Here is a 23,477-nt window from a genome sequence, read left to right as displayed (position 1 = left end):
CTGGACCTACACCTGGAGTTATGGTCTGGGGTGCAATTTTGTATGACAGAAGGAGCACTTTCGTGGTTATTCCACGCAGGGTAACTGCAATTTGTACGTCGATCTGATGATTAGACCAGTTGTGCTGCCATTCAGGAACAGAATTCAGGGAGTGTTTTCCAACAGAATAACGCTCGCCCACATACCGCAGTTTTAACCCAAAATGCTCTACAGTGTGTGGAATTGTTGCCTTCGCCTTCTCGATCACTAGATACGTCTCCAACCGAGCACATACGGGGCATCACTGGACGTTAACTCCAGCTTCATCCACAACCAGCATTAATCGTCCCTGTATTGACCGACCAACAGCAAACTGGCATCCGACACCTGTGCAGCACAGTGTATTCACATTTGCATTGCTTTCATTCAACATTCTGGCGGTTACACAGGTTATTAATGAACCGACACTTAACACCTGCAATGGCTTACGTCATGTGCCTATGATATTTCAATGTTAATCACTTATCACCACCTAGACAAAAGTATTTTCGAAATTTCATTACTCTACATTAGTTACTTCTTGTTGTTGCGCTATTTTCCGTCAGTGTATTTATTTTACAGTACAGTAACCTTGGCGACGTACACATTTCTCGCAACGAGAGACCAGTTTGCTGATACAGACACTGTAGAATGTTTGACCTAGTTGTCGGATCCACGACTTCACCCCTACTTGCACCGTTTCATCACTTTCAAAGCGAAGTCCACGAAGGCGTTCTTTAAGGTTTGGAAAGAGATGAAAATCGGATGGGACCAAGTCGGGACTGTATGGAGGATGGTCGATGACAGTGAACCCAAAACGTCGGGTTATAGCAGAAATCCAGCGTTCGTGTGTACGATTTGGCAAGGCCATGCTGAAGAAGAGGATGCTCCGTTAAGTGAACGAACTCGTCGAATTCAAAACACTTTACAGCACGACGTTAGTCATGCAACAACATAGTTCCATGCTACAATTCGGAGCCCCATTGTGGAAGAGGGCTGCAAATATGTAGATATTAATAGTAAGATGTAAAATGTTAAATACGTTTGTTTTACTTAAAAAGCTTCAAGAATGTTCTCACAGAACTTTTTAGTACACGCCCTCGTATATCTTGTTACCGTAAAATCTTACAGAAATCCTGTTTCTACATTTACACTACCACATTAGAACGATAATGCAAATCCACATGTATCATCTGTCCTCCGCAGTCCACCTTACGACGTGCGGCGTTGGGTTCTTCTGGTACTACTATCATTTTTCCTCTTGCCTGTTCCACTCACGAATAGTGCCCCTATATGGCTCTACACTGGATTGATAGAATGGAAAATAAATGTGAGAAAAAATACAATCTTGTAAGCGCCACAGACTGAAGAGAAAACTTCAAGAATCATACGAGCGAGAGTTTTGGGGCTAACATCTTTCAAAGATAAATACACATTCTCCCAATGAATCTCAGCCTAGCATGTGCTTTTCCTACAACCAAATTTATGTGATCGTTCAACTTAAGGTCGCTAGGGACTCTAAAGCTAGATCTCCTGCGACAAAAGTTCACCTCTGTACCACAGATCGTTCTTCCCGTGTCTGTCTGGGGTGTTTTGCGCCGAGATGTGTGCTTCGGAGCATTCAAGATTCAAATGCTACAAGCTACTCATTACGGCGATAATCATCGTCATCATACAGAGTTTTCCTAACTCATTCTTGGGGTGGAGACTGAAGATACCAACTCTCTCGTTTGCGCTACGTTACATTTAAGCAGGAAAGTGAACTGCACAGCAGTCACATACCTTAGTCGAGCACATGAAAGACTCTCCAAATCTTCACGTATTTTGCACTGTTTCCCGAGAAAATTTCTATAGCCCCGGTGTTTCTTGGTTAAAGGAATCACGTACCTGACTACCATAACAGGAAGAACAGGCTGAAAATTCCGTTTTCAACAATTCGAAGCACAAATGCACTGGTAATTCGTAGGACTAGTACTGATTACAAAAGTTACCAATAATTACATTTATTTTTCAAATACTAGCATTAATTAACACGTAACGCAATGTGACTAAGGTCACAGCTTCTGAAACGAATGTATGAACATCATTTTCCTCATAGTTCAACCACTTATATATACCGCATATGCTTAAATATTTCATGACTTGGAGGTAGTTACCACAATGTACCATAAACCATGTAATTATTTATTTCACAACTTTTAACTGACAGCGGAAAACAAAAGTAATTATGTAGAGACTACTACATTGTTGCACGATTTACATTGTATATTATTATTGGCACTGGTCTTACCCAAGTCATTGGCAGCCTGAAGTTATCCAACTACTGCTCGCTCAGAATTAAGGATTCTAAGCTGTCCAACCACCAAATGATTTACGAACGTGAGTGAATACACTTTAACTTGGGCTGTCTTAAATGGGAGCGCTGGGTGTGAGTGAAAGAAGTGTAACTAGGAAGGCGTAGAGGAAGCGTATTTTGTAATAAGTGTATCATATGTGGACAGTTAGCTTGCTTTTCTTAGAAGGAATTGTAGAAGACACTCTTCGTCATTCTATTTAAAAAAATAAAAAAATGTAGAAATACGCAGTATCACTTGTCTCAGTGGTTCAGTTTATGGTTCAATAAAACACCTACAAAAACTAAGTTGCGTTTATCTTTCGTAATTTACAAAATTAAAGCGGCCAAAGAAATTTATTATTCATTCTAAAGTATAGTTAGACACTAATATGATAATGGTGGGGAAAGGGGAGGTGCTAACTAACGGTCTCAAAGGTTGGAAACCACTGCTCCAGATAATGCACACTTGGTAATAGTAGTTACACATTTATTTATTTTTAAATAGCGAAGCAAAAACCTTAGCTCCAGAGCTACTTCAAAATTTAGTCCGCCTGCTTTCTTTGACATCGCTGTGGAAATTTCTAGTTACTTTTTACATTTATGCTGTGAGTAGAAAGAATACCGATATTACTGATCTGAAATACTTCACTGTATCAAAGCTGCGTCGTACGTATAACGAAACTTTTCACATGAAACAATAAGAAACACTGAAAAAATCTTACACGGGAAGTAATTACCACAATGTTTGTGGATGTGAAGGCAATAAAGCAGTGTCAAAACAAAAACAACAACAAAATATACGCAATCAATGGACGTAAAAGATATGAGTACAGTAAGTACTTTTTAAGTCACAACTAAAATGAAATTATTTTCCCTTTCCTTTTCTTGAAACCTCTCAAATGCAGAATACTCGTTAGCAACAGAAGGCAGATGAGTGAAAGAATGGAAATAATACTAGGAAGAATGAGGAAACAATATCACCTGTAAGTAAAAATTTTGCTAAATTTATTTACAATTAGCTGCAAAGAATCAACAAATGGCAGTCAGTTTTCCCAATACTGAAATATCCTTCATGTTAAGACAATATCAGACTTTTAAGTACAAACGTTAGTGCGCTTGAAACCAATTACTAGTTACGCTACCTTGCTGCACTGGCTCAATGCATCCATCTCAGAAGTGGTAAGCCATAGAAGAAGTCGCTCTCATCTTACCTGCAAAAAGAAATACCATCGTTTTAATTACATCAAAATACAAGTAGACTGGACTTGATAATAGTTGACAAGTTTCGTGTCTATGGACGTCTCCATTGTACAGTGCTGTATGGTGACTAGACTGGAAACCTACTACGTGCTTCTCTTCAGTGTCTTTCAAATTCTACAGAGACTCCTGCCACGACGCTGTGGGACCAGTACACCGCGGAGGGAATGGTTTTTCTCCACAGCCTGAGTGGCAGCTAAGATTGTATTACCGTGGGAGACACTCTGCTACAGACTTTGAAAGGAAATGGTGGGAAGCCACCTAAAAACCATTGGATCCAGCAAAAATGTTTCCCTGTACAAAGTTGAACTACACTGAATTTTATACAAAAAGAGATTCTATTCATATTACTCTAGGACTAGTTTTTTATTACCTGCAAGGCGGAAACTATTAGTTTTAATAATTAACGATTTTTTCGACGGTATAAAATGTGTGTATTGTTAAATAAGACGGGTTAAGATCAAATATTAATAAAACGTATCTGCCACATTTAAGTGTAGTAGAACCGTATTAATGGATAAATTGTGCTCTGAGGGTGTAACAGGGTGGAGGGGGGCAAGGGTGGAGGTTAGACGCAGACGGACGGTAGGTCGCCAGATTGTGGCCATGCACCTCCCTCCTCCTTAGGTTCTGCTACGTGAAGAGGAAACACGTAATTCTCCATTCTGTCTATTCCATTACACCACAAAATTCAAGTACAGGCTGTAGGCATGGGGGAAGTTTGCTTTCCCGGAAGAAAACTACAGGCGCCGCACAGGACAACTAAGAATCAATTTCCCTCTAGCACTGCAGAACAATGTGCTGAGATTTACGTATATTCTATCCATATCGTTCTTTGCTTTAGTATCTCCTCCCCCGGAGCACAATTTATTCCTTAATATAGATCACGTAACTAATGAGGAGGTATTGAATAGGATTGGGGAGAAGAGAAGTTTGTGGCACAACTTGACTAGAAGAAGGGATCGGTTGGTAGGACATGTTTTGAGGCATCAAGGGATCACAAATTTAGCATTGGAGGGCAGCGTGGAGGGTAAAAATCGTAGAGGGAGACCGAGAGATGAGTACACTAAGCAGATTCAGAAGGATGTAGGTTGCAGTAGGTACTGGGAGATGAAGCAGCTTGCACAGGATAGAGTAGCATGGAGAGCTGCATCAAACCAGTCTCAGGACTGAAGACAACAACAACAACAACTCCTCTACTGCACTTCAATGTGGTAAATACATTTTATGTTCGTTCTTAAACCATCTCATTTAACAGTAAACAATTTTATATCACTGAAACACTATTTTTAGCAATCTACCATTTTTCCATCCCCTGCAATGCGGTAAATATTAGTCATAGAAAAAAGTGAAAAGAACCTTTATGATAATTTAATGTAGTTTAATTTTGTACTGGGAAATATTTTAGCTAGGAGCCGCGGTCGAGATATTCAATAAAAACCTGAAGAAGTGACTTACACGTCCCAATCACCGCTCCCGGTTAGGATTTTTTGTATCGTTATTCATTGCATTACCCCCTACCACTGTACAAAAATTTGCGACTGCGCATATTTTTTCTCAAAGTCGACGTTATTTGGTTTTTCCTTGACTGGGCTGTACGCGTCCCGATACTCACGCCATCAGACCAGGTGAATTTAGTGCGGTGCTTCATGGAATTTTATTTGTAAAGCATAACGAAACCCAAGTGACATGACGGGAGTATGTGTGCTGAAACATGAGGCGACGAAAATGAAGTGTGATTGACACAGAACACAGTTATTTCTTCGCCATTGATCAGTCGCATCCCACCAAAAGTGTTCTGTTAGGACAAAAAGACGAAACAGTTTCAGCTTGTGACATCAAACCAATAACATTAGTCCCCACAGACAAGAGGAATTCTCTTTCGGTTTCGTCTTGAGAGTTGTTGCCAAAGGTCAGAAGATCAGAGAACGGAAAGAAGTGTAAAACCGCAAATGAGTCAGAAACTGCGGTCAGTTTCAACAGAGCACTATCAAGATTGGAGACCATACAACTAAAGGCAACTAAGTGAGCTCTTTACGAAAGAAACTCTCCACTACTATTTTGTTTTTTCTTGATATAATTTACTGTGTAACAAGCAACTATCGTTGCCACTATTTAATGACGCGTTCTGGCAAAACGAGTAATTGCCACACCATGGTACGAAGTTCTGTCTGTTGTAAAATAGTGAAGCACATTCTGCCAACAGATAAATGAAATCTCTTTGCAACATCTGATTTAGTGGAAAAAATCTCCTCCTCGAGACACTGTGACTCTATCCAAGCTCTGCTCGATTTAAGAAATCTTCATCGTCACGTTTTCACAGGAGGAGAGGCTATACTGTTCGGTTTATTTTATGCTTAAACTGAATCCGACAGTAATAAACCATAAAAGTGCCTCCAGTTTCGCCTTTGTAGGCAATGTTCCCGCAATCAGTAGGCTGGATTCTAAAACATATTTTTTTTAAAACAAGGTTCCGGCGTTCTCAGGCTGGTAAAGTATTTAGTATGCCTATCTGTGACATCTGCAGTGATCGCATAGGAAACACTAAGCAAATTTCTTCGACCAGTTCCGCCGAGCGAGATGTGGCAGTGGTATGGCACTGGGCCTGTATACCAGAGAGAGGCGGTTCAATCCCTGACCAATCATTCAGATATACAATCTCTGATTTCTGTACATTGCTTGGGGTGATGGCTGGCATGCAGTCTTGGGATCAGTTTGCAAGGAGAGTGGTATTCACTCCCTACAGAGCTCCATGTTATATTTTCGAACACAAATTACTTGTCTAAAAATCAGTTTTCATGATGTTTTTAGGCAATCTTAGATGTCTATACTTCAGGACATGTTCCATCTAATGTCACCAATAACGTTTTAAGTTATCGTTATTTTGAGTGTTTCGTTTATGGAAATCTGTCTTGACCCTCCTAACATCAGTGAGTAAATGACACCATAAGTACACAGGAAAATAGTATCTTGTTTTCGAAGCTATTTTGTTCAAAATAAGACTCACTCTTTCTGAATCAATTGTATACAATGATGTTTCGATCAGTGTTATATTAACAATATATTACAATTTATTCGTGGTTTTTTTGAACTGAGTGACTCAATGGTCAATAGGATACCTCTCATTTTCTTTTTGTTTCTTGAACGTCATATTTCTGAAAACATGAATCATTACCGTTACATTAAACAGCTGTAACGTATCTTTACGCCATTAAAACACTGCTAATATACCCGTTGTAAACTACTTGGGGTCTATATGATACCAAGGGTACTAAGTGACGAGAGAGAGATGTCCTGGTAGCAGAAGAATTAAAGTATTTGAAACAATTTTTTATTATAAATTTCGTAAAGTTAAGAAAACGCCGTGCGGATCGGCAGAAAATGAAAAGAAACGAGACAAATGTTTACTTAATACAAAAAAGAATGAAGAATGCACTACGTCGGCTCAGAAGTAGCAGTTGCGATGGAACTGTTCCATATTACAATGTCGTTAATAGCTTTGTCCATGACACACACACACACACACACACACACACACACACACACACAGGGCGCTTGTGAAGGGCATGCAATGACTTTAATATTGTGCACCGGTAGGCTTTAGAAGTATGGATTACTACAAACTCATTGCACGGTGTGTTAACTACATCCCTCACTGGCCTGTTGGTCCAAAAATGTGTTTTTCATTTGCAGCCGAGTCTACTAGAAACGAATGCAAGGTCAATCGTTTCAAAACTCTCGGTTTCGAAGACAGATGTTCACACATAGTCAAAGCCATGTGTAGCAAAATGGCAACATAAATACAGGGAACGACAGGAAACACGCCAAACTACTTAGTGACTGCTCAACAGCGCGACGAAAGATGTTTTTGCTGGCGCATATTATCAGCAACACTTTGCGTTAAAATGCTTGAGTGCTCTCGCTAACTTTCTACGAGCCGATAGCCATACTGGTGTCCAAACCTTGGTCAATCGCGTGTCAAGGCCGCTAACCTCACTACTGCCGGAAAGACGCAGCGTTGTTGGTCTGTGCCTGTTTTCTTGTACTGCATTACCCACTTCCGAAGGACAAGCTTCCAGCAAACCTGCGAGGAACGTCTGGGTAGCGTCACAACGCTCTGAACGTGGAATTTCTAGATCTGGATCGGCCGCATTAGGTAGAATTTGGTGGGCTTCAAGCTATGGAGCGTTTTTTGTCCGGCCGCTGCCAATACTGGTTATTTAACAATACATTACGTAGAAACTGACTGTTGTGCCATGCCGTGCCGCACCAAATCTGTAAACACAATAGGCCCTACTCTTATATGTAGTGCCAGCAGAGCGGGAGGAAAGCGCATACCTTTTTCTAAAGAGCCTCTGTAACTGCAGTCTGCTCGTCATCGTTGCTAAACTCTGGTCTTAGTGTGCTCTTTGGTACGACATACAATGATATCGGAATCTCTGACCATTATGCATTGCAGTTTGGTATATACCCGTGTCTACACGCCTTTCCAAAGCGCATTCTGTTAGTCTTCCCCCTATTTCACTCCTGTTACCCTAACGAGCCGATATTCTCCCGTAATGCCGTCTTCAATTACTTTATCTACCACAGCGTTCCAATCACCTCCCCCCTCCCCAAATTATTAGATCATCATCTCCCATTAGGTACTGAGTTTCCCGTTCGATATTCCCGTAGACTTCCTCTACTGGGTCATCTGTTTGTGCCGTCGGCATGTACACCAAAATCATTATTGTTGGCGGCAGTGTTTGCTGTCTATTCCAATGAGAATAATCCTATCACTGGATTGCTCAGAGTAACTCGTTCTCTGAATTATCTTCCTACTCATTACGAATCCCACTCCCGTTGTACCATTTTCTGCTGCTGTTAATATCCTGCATGTATCTGACGAGAAATCCTTACCTTCTATCAATTCCGCTTCATCGTTCTTCTCTAGTGTGTCAGTCTTCTGACAGGATTCAAGGGGAGGCTCTTCATTGTGTCCCGTTCTGAGCACATACCTTCATCCGTTTCTTCGTCCATCCTTCCAATTCTCTTCTTCCCTCTACCTCTCGTTCCTTTTACTTTTTCGTCAATAATTCTTTGTTGCAGACGATTCCTGCTCAGTGTAAGACCCATCCAAGTTTTTTTCCTATTTCTGATCACTTTCAAAAATCATTTTTCTTCCTCTATTTTGCTCATTACTTTTTCATTTTTAATTATGTCAGCCCACTTCATCTTAAGCATTCTTTTCCACAGCCTCACTTCAAAAGTCTCTAAATATTTTCATTGAATTCATTGATCACTATATCTAGATTGAGCCTCTCAATTTCTCTTACCAGATTTTCTAGGTTCCCTACCAACCCGGCCAGGTAGCCGCGTGTGTTAACGTGACCGCTTACAAGTCGGGGAGGTATGCCGGCCCCGAACTGAATCCACCCGGCGGTTTAATGATGAATGGCCGGAGTGCCTGCCAGCCTGGATGTGGTTTTTAGGCAGTTTCCCACATCCCCCTACATAAATAACTGGCCGATTTCCGTTTTCCGTCTCAGATACACGCTACATAAACATTTAGAACACTGTCTCAGATTTGCATACAGCATTTACAATATACAAAGGCAGATTATGTACACTGTTTCTCTCCTGAGGGATGAATAGGAGACTGACGACCTTCGCTGTTTGGTCTGCACACTTGCTCATTACCTGCAGGTCCCTAGCACATTCAGATTTCTGTCATTTCACGCTCGTACTCGTAGAATGTTACCCTTTCGTTGGTTATTCTACTGATTTCTCACAATTTCTCATAACAATATTTAATAAACTGGTTTCCACGGAGCGAGGTGGCGCAGTGGTAGCACACTGGACTCGCATTCGGGAGGACGGCGGTTCATCCGCCCATCCTGATTTAGGTTTTCCGTGGTTTCCCTAAAATCGCTCCACGCAAATGCTGGGATGGCTCCTTTGAAAGGGCACGGCCGACTTCCTTCCCCATCCTTCCCTAGTCCGATGAGACCGATGACCTCGCTGTTTGGCCTCTTCCTCCAAACAAACCAAAACAATTGGTTTGCGTTGCCTTCTCCATCCTCATGGCGTTGATCAGTATTGACTAGGCAGCCCAGACTTTCTTCGAGAAATTTATCGATGTGAGGAGGAGGGAGGGATTATATTAGTCATTTAGCACGTTCATGGAAGTTATAAGTTGAGCCCGTCGGGGGAAAGTGGGGAGGGGTAGAATTGCATCTCTTATTCTTTCACAAGCTGCGACATCGTCGCGAAAAAACACAGTGACCCGTATATGTAATAAGTTTCCTTTAATTTACGTCTATGGGCACAATCTTTTTTGTTTAACAGATTACCGGTTTCGGTCTTTAATGACCATCATCAGATCTTCAGCAAAAATGGGAAAAATATAAATACACTCGCAAACTGTATACAGCCTAAGAACAATACACAGAGCATATTGAAAAGTAGTACTGACAAAATTTACATTTGTGCGCTTTAAATATGAAGAGGCATACCTGTTTCATAAAAACAAAGGCCTAGTATACTGCAGCCATAGCGGCATCGTCAAATGTTAAATGCAGAATCAGCACCAGCATCGTCAAAAACATATAAATTACATCACATGCACGAGTCATATTGTCAGTAAAACTACTGTTTAAAACAAGCTGCCGTACAGTAGCCACAAGATGTTTGTGTTATAAGTTGACCAGATATCGCTAATGTCGGCATACACTAGTTTTCAATAATTAATTGAAACAGCGAAAATAAAGGGGGGATACAATAGTTAAAGTCTGTAATAAGCTTATAAGTATGAAAGGTGTTACAGTAATAAAAAGCAATAAAAAGAAGAACACGACAAAAGTAATATTGTTAAAAAGACGAAGAATCAAAAAACAGTGGTTGACATAAGCTCTAGTGCCAATATTCTAGACAATGACATAAATATTAAACACCGTTGATATTGCACCGGGTAATATTAAACAGCCTAAAGCAAATCGCTACACGAGCCACAAATGAAAGAAAATATATAGTTCTGCACATAATCAGAGCCCTCTGTTAGCGCTAACGCCAGAATTCCGCACAGGTGGGAAGTAGTTGGAGGAACTGATTGGTTGGGAAACCCTAAATCAACAGAATTAAGGACAGAATATTCCTTATGTTTAATTTTGCTGATGGTCCTCTATTTAGAAGTCAAATGGCGCAACCGTTCCATCGTAGATATTTCGTTCCTCTAAGTTCGCCTGCTTGGCTGAATGGTAACGTCCTTGCTTCCCATGCATCCCACCCGGGTTGGAGATTTTCTCCGATCGTGGTCTGTGTGTTGTGTTGTCATCATTTAATTCGCAGCACTAGCACGCGAATCGCCGAATGTGGCGTGGACTGAAATAAGACTCGCATTCGGCGGTCGAACTTTCCCGGAAGGGGGAAGGGGCCTCCTGGCCAGCAATACCACACGATCATTTCTTTTCCTTTTATTTCTCTAAACGTTTCTTCTTCTTCTTATAATAATAATAATAATAATAATAATAATAATAATAATAATAAAGTGTTAAATGCAGTGGCGCATTTTTGGGTGCAACAACAGACACGGTTAATAAAAAAAATTACGAAATCTTCATAATCATGTACCGTACTAAATTTTGTTATACGTTTCAAAACCAAAGTGTGGCAGTTTTTGGTTAATAAAATGCAGATGTGTCTGCCGCTTGACTTGGAGAAATCACAACCAATTAATTTGTCACGAAGACGTGAACCTGCAAATGCCCGGCACTCGAAAAGGCGTTAGAGGTGTGAACGCACTCGCACCTCCGCGCGAAACGGGTCGTTTGTGATGTGTAAGAAATTCTCATCACCTGCTGTGCTTGGCACGAAAGCTTGTGGAGATTATGTCACGAGTGTAAGAAATTCTCATCACCTGCTGTGCTTGGCACGAAAGCTTGTGGAGATTATGTCACGAAATAGAACTCGGTGGGTTTCAGTGAAAGCCAAAAGACGTCACGGCAGCTTCCGGGTGGGCTGTGGTGGCAACGAATGAGGCCATTTGCTTGGGGCTGGGCGAGTGATTCGTAGCCTGCCAGACAGCCGCAGCCAAAGGTAGTCACGCGGCCTGGTCCCACCCGGCTTCCATCCAAACCACACTGGGCTCCTCTGTAGCACTCTACGAAAGATGTATCCTCCGGAAAATAATTCACCGTACAGTTACGAAAAATATGTAATATTGAAGCTGCACTGCACTGCCACTAATGAGGTGATACTCGGGATAGTTTATATGGATTTACCTATTGTTTTAGTATTGTGTAAGTCTGCCTGTCGCCGCAATGTAAGTTTCAAGTCTTCCACGAGGATGTAACCACTCAGATGTTAAACGTATCGGCTGAACATTTCTTTCCTGCCTTCATCGACAGAGTATAAAGTTCTGTGGGTGTTTCGAGACAGTCTTCTACAACTCAAAGAGTACTGCAGCTCATGCCGTAGATGTACACATATTCAGAACTGTGTTCAGTTTTGATTCCAGTGTGCCATTCGAACTCTTACAACCCCCAAACACACACACACACACACACACACACTCACTCACTCACTCACTCACTCACTCACTCACTCACTCACACACACACACACACACACACACACACCTCCCCTATTTCATCACGCATGTTATTTTTCCAGATTACTCATACGGAAAAAAAATAATCAAATGTGTGTGAAATCTTAACGCCGGTTCCCACTAGAGCGCGGCAGCGCGTCTTGCGGCAACGGCAGCGGCAAGCATTTTCCGCTTTGACGCAGCGGCTCACGGAATTGGCGTTCCCATCTGGAAGCGGCAGACGCTAGCGGTAGCCAATGACGGACAGCCACTGAGGTAGGGGGCGGCGGGACCCACTGAAACGCCCGGTGCGTTTGATTAACTATATCTTACACCTACATGAAGGAAAGACGAAGTTGGGTGAAGACATACCAATTTTTCATTTTCTGTACAATGTACTCTTTCACATATTTCATTATTCGTGTTCTCATTTCACCACAAACAGATTTCTTGACTACCGTTCATAATTGTTCACTATCTCTTAACACATTGAAACAATGTACAACAAAAGAGATCATTCAGATAGTTAAGCGAGACAAAAATTTAAAATGTGATGCAGTAGCAGGTACAGGAAAACAGAACTCAAAGGCTTGGGGGAAGGGATGAAAGTTGAAGCCACCTGATAGAGTTTCGTACAGAGCATAATGTAATCATCGCCAACAACTTGCTTCAGAGTCATGAAATAATAATACATATTTGGAGTAAAGTTTTCGAAACCAGATTTTAAATTATAAGACATTTCCTGGTGCAGACGCAAACCTACAATACTTTATTGGTTACGAGCTGAAGTTTACAACTAAAGAGACAGTAAACGGTAGCAAATTAAGGAAATGGAACTTGAATAAGTGAAGACCCAGAGTTTTTAGATAATCTTAAAGTTACCGTAATGCAACGACTGACAAACAGAGGAAGGAATCCGCTAGAATACGAATGGATATCTTTGAGAGAAGAAGTGGTGAATGCAGCAGAGTATGTGAACGGGAAGAAGGTACAGTAGAAATCGTTAGATGAAACGTGATATATTACATTTGACAAGAGGGAAAAATATAAAAATGCAGCAAATAAAGTAGGCCATGAGAAACAGAAATGTCTAAACATGAAGTTGACAGAAAGTCCAAAATTGCAACGCAATTTTGCACTTGGAAAACACAGGGGAATGAAAATGAGAAAGAACAAAGAAAACTTTGGTCAAAGGAGATGCAACTGTAAAGAGCTCATTTGGCAAGCCAGAACTAAGCAAATAAGAGAAGGCTAGAAAGTGGAAGGATTATGTAGAGAGGAGAGGGGGAGGGGTTGTACAAATTAACATAAGCACAATGTTAGATTCCTGTGAGATGTATGAACACGCAAGGCAATACTGATCTTACCACTTCGCTAAGTAGACACACTGAAGAACTGCGAAATTGTGTTTACCGAATTTGCATGTTTAGAGAAAGGTTTTGACAATCTTAATTAAAACAATCTTTGAAGCTCTGGAGATGTCATCGATAAAACACAGGGCCACAAGATTATCTACAACTTGTACAGAAACCAAACTGCATTTCCAACACTTCAATGACTTGAAAGGGAAGCAGTAATTGAGAAGGCAGAAGTAGAGAGGTTATAAAACGAAGACTGAATAGCAAGAAAAGCGTTCTGAAAAAGAAAATTTGTTCACATCGAATATAAATTCTAATGATTGGGTACTATTTTACAAAGGTATTTGTGTGGAGTGCGGTATTTGTGTGGCGTGCAGCCTTGTATGTAAGTGGAACGTGGGCGATGAACAGTTCTGTCAAGAAGACAATGGACGCTTTCAAAACGTGGTGATCAATAAGAATGCTGAAGATTAGATACAAGGATCATGTGACTAAAGAAGAGGTAAGGAATTAAATAGAGGAGGAAGTTGAAATTACGGCACAACTTTGAAAACAATAGGATTTAGTTGACAGGACGTATTATGGGACGTCAAAGAGTGAGGGTTGGGTGATAGTATTCTGATAATAATCATCTGTTGAAATACTATTCTACTATTTGATCTATTAATGTAAGCAGTGAATTTACTCTTACATGCACTCCTCCACAAAACATTTAAACCAAAACTGAAATCAGCTGAACACCAAATCTTTCAACCACTGTCTGACAACTATTGCATTCACTTTCAACTTTCTATAACTGTCACTGCCTAGCCACACACACATACAGATATAAGGAAAACAAAAATAAACAGTTTTGAGCATATGATTCTGCAGGTTGGCAACATGTACATAAACAAACCAGACAGGAAGGGACATGAGGTCAACACACTGTAGTTACGACTTCTAACCAGAGTTTTCGGTAAAACGTCTACTGCTAGTGACAGAAGAAAAAAGAGCGAACATGAAAATGTGCTTATGTTCCATAATCTAAGTTTTAGTTCAACCTCCAGCTTGTGACCAGGTGAGGGGAAACGTATATGTCCGCCAAAAACTCGATTCACTGTAAGTAATCAGTCATTCACGTAAAAAAAGATGTGAAATGTTTTATAATCTGCAAGTATCACATATCAAAACAAAACTGAATCATTCTAGATTCCACCGAAGGTGCCTGAAAGTAAAAGGCGAAACGCGTCTTGAATCAGTAAAGTACACTGGATAAAGAAAAAAAAGTTTGTTGCTTACCAAAGGAAATAATCAATAGCTGTAAATATTTAGTAAATTACATCTTATGACATACCAGCAAATTAGTTTCGGTTCAACTTCTCATTCCACATGCTATTAAATGCTGTTTAAGAAAATTCATCTATCCCTTCTGAAACACTGTAGTTACTTTCATATCTCAGTAGATAAACAGATTTAGGATACTTATCATGCGAGGAAATACATGACTTTTCACAAGTTATCGTTTGCAAAAAAACACGTTTCGATTTCTTTAACCGTTTACGAAATTTGCGGTTGATACAACCACATGGTTTATGACGGAAGTATCGGTCGCGTCGCGAGCGACCCGCGCGCGGTCACCGCACAACCCGTCCGCCGACATATCGTTCAATATCTCGAGTACGGTGATAGCTATCGATCTGCTCTCAGCTTTAAAAACGATTTCGATATGTTGACTAAACTTCATACGCAATAATGCATTACCTGAAATGAACTGTACGCAAAGTCCACGCAATGCATTTTTACCTCTGCACACTCATTAAAATTTCGTGTGAAGGTTTACGTAAATGCGATACAGCAAGTAACCACGACGAATAACGAAAGGAAATTCGGTCCTTTATCGAGAGAAGATATCAGGCTGTAACATGCCCAAGAATCAAATTTTTCTGCCGAATAGTTTCCTTGGAATCGGATGATAAGTATTTCATAGCTGCCGCCGCGTGCGCGCCAGCGGTTCGGCGAAAGTTCGTGTGGCCCAGGGTTCCGTACCTAACGTCACGCTCAGCGCGTTCTGTGATTGGCGGCGCGGACCTGGAGCGCGGCACGCGGCAGCGGAAGCAGTTCGACATGGGCAAACCGCGACGCAGAGCCCGCCGCGCCGTGCCGCTGACGCCGTTTCCATGGCAACCACGCCGCTGACGCGCGGCAGTCCTAGCGGGAACCGGCCTTTATGGGACTCAACTGCTAAGGTCATCAGTCCCTAAGTCTACACACTACTTAACCTAAATTATCCTAACGACACACACACACACACACACACACACACACACACACACGAGGGAGGACTCCAACCTCCGCCGCGATCAACCGCAAAGTCCATGATTGCAGCGCCGCAGACCACTCGGCCAATCCCGCGCGGCGGTAAGGTCAGATTAAATCATTGTACACATGTACATACATACTCTGCAAGCCACAATGTGGCGCATGGAGGAGGGTTTCTTGTAACACTATAAGTCACTTCCCTCCACGTTCCAACAGCAAGGCCGGCCGCAGTGGCCGAGCGGTTTTAGGCGCTACAGTCTGGAACCGCAGGTCGCAGGTTCGAATCCTGCCTCGGGCATGGATGTGTGTGATGTCCTTGGGTTAGTTAGGTTTAAGTAGTTCTAATTTCTAGGGAGACTGATGACCCCAGAAGTTAAGTCCCATAGTGCTCAAAACGATTTGAACCATTTTTTGAACCATCTGCTGATGGATCGAAGGAAAAAACGGCTGCATATTCGCCCCATAAGAGCCCTTATTTCTCTGTCTTGTCGTGTGTCGGTGGTCTTCGCGAAATGCACGTTGGGTTCAAGTGAATCTTACTGCAGTCCGCCACGAACGCCGGTTCTCTAAACTTTCTCAATAGCTTTTCAGGAAAATAACGTCTTCCGTCCACGGATTCCCATTCGAGTTCACGAAGCTTTCAACTTCTAGTGCCTGTTAAGTATTTTTCGTGGACCACCGAGCTTCAGAAGAAGAGCTGTGCTTAAATTCGTTAACACAACATTACCCATTATTGGACAAAATAATCATCAATAAAAGTACCAATAATAAAAGCCTCAAATGGTAACTGGATGTTCAGCTAAGTATAGAGTGGAGAAGAACCAACCTCTCTAATGACAGTTACAATATACGCCCAAATACTTTAGTAAAGAAGTAAATCTGATAAATTTCAGAATTTTGCAATCCTTACTACACTAGCTTAACAGTTGCCCAAAACAGAGCCTAAGTCAACAAGTAATTGTAAGAGTACCACTATTCTGCCAGCAAACGAAATACAATCAATTATAGTATCCAATCACATTAATGCGACCACCTGTTAAAGGTCTGAATAACCACATTTAGCAACGTGGACCGCCGCGAGACGTGCGGGGAAGAGAGCAAGTGAAGTTCTGAGAGGTACAGACAGGGATGTGGAACCATGCCGACCCCACTGCCGTGGCCAGCTGCGATCTGTTTCTTGGTTGAAGATCCACGGAGCAAAGAGCCCGATCCATATGGTCCCGCTGATTCTCGATTATGTTTAAATCCGAGGAGTTGATGGCCAGGGGAGCACGGTACGCCCCGTTTGCAGCCCTTCGAAACACGCACGTACACTGCAAACTATTTGACACGTTGAATTGTCCTACTGGTAGAGGCAATCATGCCCAGGAAAAATGACATGATCCCAAGGATGGATGCATACTTGTGTTAATCGACTGTTCCTTCCAGAATGACGAGATCAGCCAGGGAATACCACAGAAAAATTTCCCATGCTATAACACTCCCTTCTCCGGCCTGGACGGATCCGATGATTGTTCCGATGGAGCATAAAACGTGATCCATCCGAAAAGGGGCACCTGTCGCCACTCATTGGACGCCCAGTTGTGGTATATTTCTGTAAATGGTTACTGCATGCTGGTTGCAAGAGAAGGACGGGGAAGGAAGTCGGTCGTGCCCTCTCAAAGAATCCCGGCATTTGCCTGGAGCGATTTAGGGAAATCACGGAATGGCCGGACGCAAGATTGAGCCGTCGTCCTCCCAAATGCGAGTCCAGTGGGCTAACCACTGCGCCACCTCGCTCGGTATTGCATGCTGGCGTCTAATATATTCGTTTGACACATTGTGACTGGAGCGCGTAAAATGTGGCATACTGTGAAGGGTACGCCAGAAGCACCGCGTACTGGTGGGTCCTCTCGCTGAAGGAGAGGAATTGTCGAATATTATTTGATAACTTTAGCCATTTTCAATCAGGTTTTGTTCGGAATATCTGAATGGTACCATTCTCAAGGTGACAAATTCTTCCCTTGAGGTTCCCTGCTTAATTCTCTGCCTGTCATGACTCTTCAGTCGCTCTTCGTCTTCCTTTCTCTGCCGTCTACGCAGTTTCAGAATGCCAATCGGGAGGGGGCCTAGAGAGACGCCTACTACAGTAGTACAAGTTTATATGCCAACTAGCTCTGCAGATGATGATGAAATTGATGAAATGTATGATGAGATAAAAGAAATTATTCAGATAGTGAAGGGAGACGAAAATTAAATAGTTATGGGTGACTGGAATTCGAGAGTAGGGAAAGGGAGAGAACGAAACATAGTAGGTGAATATGGATTGGGGGTAACAAATGAAAGAGAAAGCCGTCTGGTAGAATTTTGCACAGAGTATAAATTAATCATACTTAACACTTTGTTCAAGAATCATGAAAGAAGGTTGTATACATGGAAGAACCCTGGAGATACTTGAAGGTTTCAGATAGATTATATAATGGTAAGACAGAGATTTAGGAACCAGGTTTTAAACTGTAAGACGTTTCGAGGGGCAGATGGGGACTGACCACAATCTATTGGTTATGAACTGAAGATTAAAACTGAAGAAACTACAAAAAGGTGGGAATTTAAGGAGATGCGACCTTGTACAACCTCTGGTTTAGTCAGTTTATCAGAGTTTCAGGGAGAGCATAAGGGAACAATTGACAGGAATGGGGAAAAGAAATACAGCAGAAGAAAAATGGGTAGCTCTGAGGGATGAAGTAGTGAAGGCAGCAGAGGATAAAGTAGGTAAAAAGGCGAGGGCTAGTAGAAATCCTTGGGTAACAGAAGAAATTTAATTGACGAAAGGAGAAAATATAAAAATGCAGTAAATGAAGCAGGCAAAAACGAATACAAACGTCTCAAAAATGAGATCGACAGGAAGTGCAAAACTGCTAAGCAGGGTTGGCTAGAGGACAAATCTAAAGATGTAGAGGCTTATCTCACTAGGGGTAAGATAGATACTGCCTACAGGAAAATTAAAGAGACCTTTGGAGACAAGAGAACCACTTGTATGAATATCAAGAGCTCAGATGGCAACCCAGTTCTAAGCAAAAAAGGGAAAGCAGAAAGGTGGAAGGAGTATACAGAGGGTCTATACAAGGGCGATGTACTTGAGGAGAATATTACGGAAATGGAAGAGGATGTAGATGAATATGAAATGGGAGATACGATACTGCGGGAAGAGTTTGACAGAGCACTGAAAGACCAGAGTCGAAACAAGGCCCCGGGAGTAGACATCATTCCACTAGAACTACTGACGGCCTTGGTAGAGTTTTGTCATGACTGGCTCTCCCATCTGGTGAGCGAGATGTATGAGACAGGCGATTCCCTCAGACTTCAAGAAGAATATAATAATTCCCATCCCAAAGAAAGCAGGTGTTGACAGATGTGAAAATTACCGAACAATCAGTTTAATAAGTCACAGCTGCAAAATACTAACGCGAATTTTTCACAAACGAATGGAAAAACTGGAGGAAGCCTACCTCGGGGAAGATCAGTTTGGATTCCGTAGAAATGTTGGAAGACGTGAGGCAATACTGACCCTACGACTTATCTTAGAAGCTAGATTAAGGAAGGGCAAACCTACGTTTCTAGCATTTGTAGACTTAGAGAAAGCTTTTGACAAAGTTGACTGGAATACTCTCCTTATAATTCTAAAGGTGGCAGGGGTAAAATACAGGGAGCAAAGGGCTGTTTACAATTTGTACAGAAAACAGGTGGCAGGTATAAGAGTCGAGGGGCATGAAAGGGAAGCAGTGGTTGGGAAGGGAGCCTCTCCCCGACGTTATTAAATCTGTATACTGAGCAAGCCGTAAAGGAAACAAAAGAAAAATTTGGAGTAGGTATTAAAATACATGGAAAAGAAATAAAAACTTTGAGGTCCGCCGATGACATCGTAATTCTGTCAGAGACAGCAAAGGACTTGGAAGAGCAGTTGAGCGGAATGGAGAGTGTCTTGAAAGGAGGGTATCAGATGAACATCAGCAAAAGCAAAACGATGATAATGGAATGTAGTCGAATTAAGTCGAGTGTTGCTGAGAGAATTAGATTAGGAAATGACACACTTAAAGTAGTAAATGAGTTTTGCTATTTGGGGAGCAAAATAACTGATGATGGTCGAAATTGAGAGGATATAAAATGTAGACTGGCAATGGCAAGGAAAGCGTTTCTGCAGAAGAGGAATTTGTTAACATCGAGTATAGATTTTAGTGTCAGGAAGTCGTTTCTGAAAGTATTTGTACGGAGTGTAGCCATGTATGAAGTGAAGCGTGGACGATATATAGTTTAGACAAGAAGAGAATAGAAGCTTTCGAAATGTGTTGCTACAGAAGAATGCTGAAGATTAGATGGGTAGATCAAGTAACTAATGAGGAGGTATTGAATAGAATAGGGGAGAAGAGGAGTTTGTGGCACAACGTGACAAGAAGAAGGGACCGGTTGGTAGGACACGTTCTGAGACATCAAGGGATCACCAATTTAGTATTGGAGGCCAGCGTGGAGGGTAAAAATCGTAGAGGGAGACCAAGAGATGAATACACCAAGCAGATTCAGAAGGATGTAGGTTGCAGTAGGTACTGGGAGATGAAGAAGCTTGCACGGAATAGAGTAGCATGGAGAGCTGCATCAAACCAGCCTCAGGTCTGAATACTACTACTACTACTACTACTACTACTACTACTATCGGGAGGGGAGTCTCCGTCCGCTGTAGCTGCTTTGAAAGCTGGAGGGCGCCAGCGCAGTCTGGGCACGTGCAACTGGCGCCCACGCGATGCGTCAACGGACGCCCTTGCTGCGCAACACGTGTTGGGCGATTCGCTGCTTTTTGCGTCACCGGCGGCCTTCGCAAGCAGCACTCCAATACGTTATGCGGCTCTTTAGTGTGTGCCAACAAAACAACAGCACACTCACCACAGCGTTCACTTTCTTATCGTCGCGTCTGAAATTCCTGTACCGTGTAGTACATTGGACCCGATCTCACACTTCGCTAACACAGCCATTTCACACTTACAGAACAATTTTAGTTTGTACGGTGCAGCTTTTTGCGGATCTCTAATGGGTATAAAAGTCAAAGGGCCCATATTTTCATGTACTATCAAATCGTAAAAAACGCATGCGTTCAGGCAGTACCATGTTATAACACATGAAATAGGAGGCACCAAAACAATAAAAACATGCGGTATTATAAGTCAGTCCTGTAAGGGACGATTTCTGTAAAGATGGACATGCAGAGACAAAAAGTTTGATTGAGGTCTTCGATGTAGCATACGCAGCTCTGATGCAGGTATCTGAGCACCGACATGTAGGCAAGGAAGTAATGTGGCATTCGTGTCTTTCTAACGGATATGTAGTAACTGCAGAAATGTGAACTATGGCGATGTTATTACAAAATGCATCCAAACAGGACCAACATTGTTGTTCTTTTGTTGGCTACCGAAGGACGAACACAGGTAGACATCCATCGAACAGTGAAGAACGTGTATGGAGCAACACTTCTATCTAAGAGCACTACTGTAGAATGGTGTGCCAAGTTCATTGCTACTTCATGATAACACACGTCCCCATATCACAAATGTCATTATGCAGGAGTTACGCCAACTCAAGTGGGAGACACTCGAGCACCCACCCAATAGTCTTGATCTCGCGCTATGCAATCAGGCCCTCAGTCCCTTAAAAAAGGACTCGAAGGGTCGAGGACTATAGCCAGCCACGGACATACGCAGGCTCTGAGCACTATGAGACTTAACATTGTAAGTAGGCTGTTTAAGTATTTTTATTGGTAACGCCGTGTGGCTGGTTTGCATTGTTGTCTGCCATTGTAGTGTTGGGCAGCGGCAGCTGGATGCTAACAGCGGGTAGCGTTGCGCAGTTGGAGGTGAGCCGCCAGCAGTGGTGGACGTGGGGAGAGAGATGGCGGAGTTTTGAAATTTGTAAGAATTGGTGTCACGAACTGATTTATATATTATGACTATTAAGGTAAATACATTGTCTGTTCTGTATTAAAATCTTTCATTTGCTAACTATGCCTATCAGTAGTTAGTGCCTTCAGTAGGTTGAATCTTTTATTTAGCTGGCAGTAGTGGCGCTCGCTGTATTGCAGTAGCTTGAGTAACGAAGATTTTTGTGAGGTAAGTGATTTGTGAAACGTATAGGTTGATGCTAGTCTGGGATTTTTGGAAGTCAGATTGCGTTGCGCTAAAGATATTGTGTGTCAGTTTAAGCACAGTCTTGTATAACTTTTCTAAGGGGACGTTTCAATATCTTAGGTCATCAGTCCCCTAGACTTAGAACTACTTAAATCTAACTAACCTAAGGACGTCACACACGTCCATGCACGAGGCAGGATTCGAACCTGCGACCGTAGCAGTCCCGCGGTTCCGGACTGCAGCGCCTAGAACCGCACGGCCACCGCGGCCGGCGGACGTACGCAGGAAATTACAGACTTCTCCCACAGCAAGACAGCGCAGTAGTGGGACAAAATTCTTTCTGCGTCACTTTTGATGATGATGATGAGTCCCATACTTCCTTACAGAGCGTAGGGGAGCGACGCGGGAGACCCGCGCCGCCTTACTAGGCAAGGTCCTAGTGGAGGTGGTTTGCTATTGCCTTCCTCCTTCCGTAATGGGGATGAACGATGATTATGATGATGAAGACGACACAACAATACAGTCATATCGAGGCAGGAAAAATCCCTGACCCCGCCGGGAATAGAACCCGGGACCCCGTGCTCGGGAAGCGCGAACGCTACCGCGAGACCACGAGCTGCGGACCCACGTTTGATATCAAACTGATATAATTTATTAATTAAATTGATGCATAAACCCTTAACCTATTGTTATTGTAACTGATGTGTGACTCCCTGGGAATAATACGTTTTTCTGAGAAACCCCCAACTCTTCCTTTCATCCTCCTCCCCCCTCCTTTAGTACATGCCCAGACCTCTCCTGCCCATCCACTATTGGAAAGAAATTCAATTTCTCTTGGTAAATTCAAATGCTAATTACATTGCAAAGGAGACGACGATGATGGTGGGGGGGGTGAATTTATTTTCAAAAATTCAATTTGTGTATCACTAGTGTGGAAGGATGTAGGGTCTACATTTGATCATCTTTCGAATACTGATGCAGTCTAACTAAGATGTCACAATCCAAGATGGCCAACCCAGAATATTGGTGCAGTCCAACTCCCCTCCTCCTATTTGCGAGAAATTCAAAAATTAGCGGAAAAATCCCTTTTACCCTCCAGCTGCGAAGCATGGGAGTTCGGGAGTGATAGTTGCCACTCATCGAGTGCTAGAGTCTCTAGCCAGTCGCTTCAACATCAGCTGGATGAACAGAGAGTATTTTTCGCTATCACTCCAGCACTTGAGTTGCTCCAGTCAGTGGCCGTATGTGGGAAGGATGGACGACGGCGACAACAACAGGAGAGCAACTATGAAGTGCAGAGGGGTAGCGGCCTGCTGATCTACAAGTGAATAATTGGTGGGAGTGGCGTAAGGATGGGTAATAATATTAGGATAATGACACGCTATCCCGGTGCTGCAAGAAATCCCTGCGCATACAGACACGTCCTGTAGCAACTGCAACACACACACACACACACACACACACACACACACACACACACACACACACACACA

At 42.4% G+C, this 23,477-nt stretch overlaps 1 protein-coding gene across 5 annotated transcripts in view; it reads right to left on the bottom strand.

Annotated features, from left to right (window-relative positions):
- LOC126354176 (bestrophin-2-like) overlaps nucleotides 1–23,477 on the bottom strand; it is a 441,938-nt gene that overhangs the window by 201,048 nt on the left and 217,413 nt on the right. Inside the window, exon 1 of one of the 5 annotated variants that reach the window (XM_050003616.1) lies at nucleotides 3,496–3,556. The exons of the other annotated variants lie outside the window; for them this stretch is intronic. The gene's annotated coding sequence lies outside the window, so the exon portion shown is untranslated. Of the gene's footprint in view, nucleotides 1–3,495; nucleotides 3,557–23,477 lie in introns of those variants that run through there. 5 annotated transcript variants of the gene reach the window in all.

The sequence above is a fragment of the Schistocerca gregaria genome, chromosome 3 (assembly GCF_023897955.1).
Source record: "Schistocerca gregaria isolate iqSchGreg1 chromosome 3, iqSchGreg1.2, whole genome shotgun sequence".
Lineage (NCBI taxonomy): Eukaryota > Metazoa > Arthropoda > Insecta > Orthoptera > Acrididae > Schistocerca > Schistocerca gregaria.
This window is presented reverse-complemented; position numbering and strand designations above follow the sequence as displayed.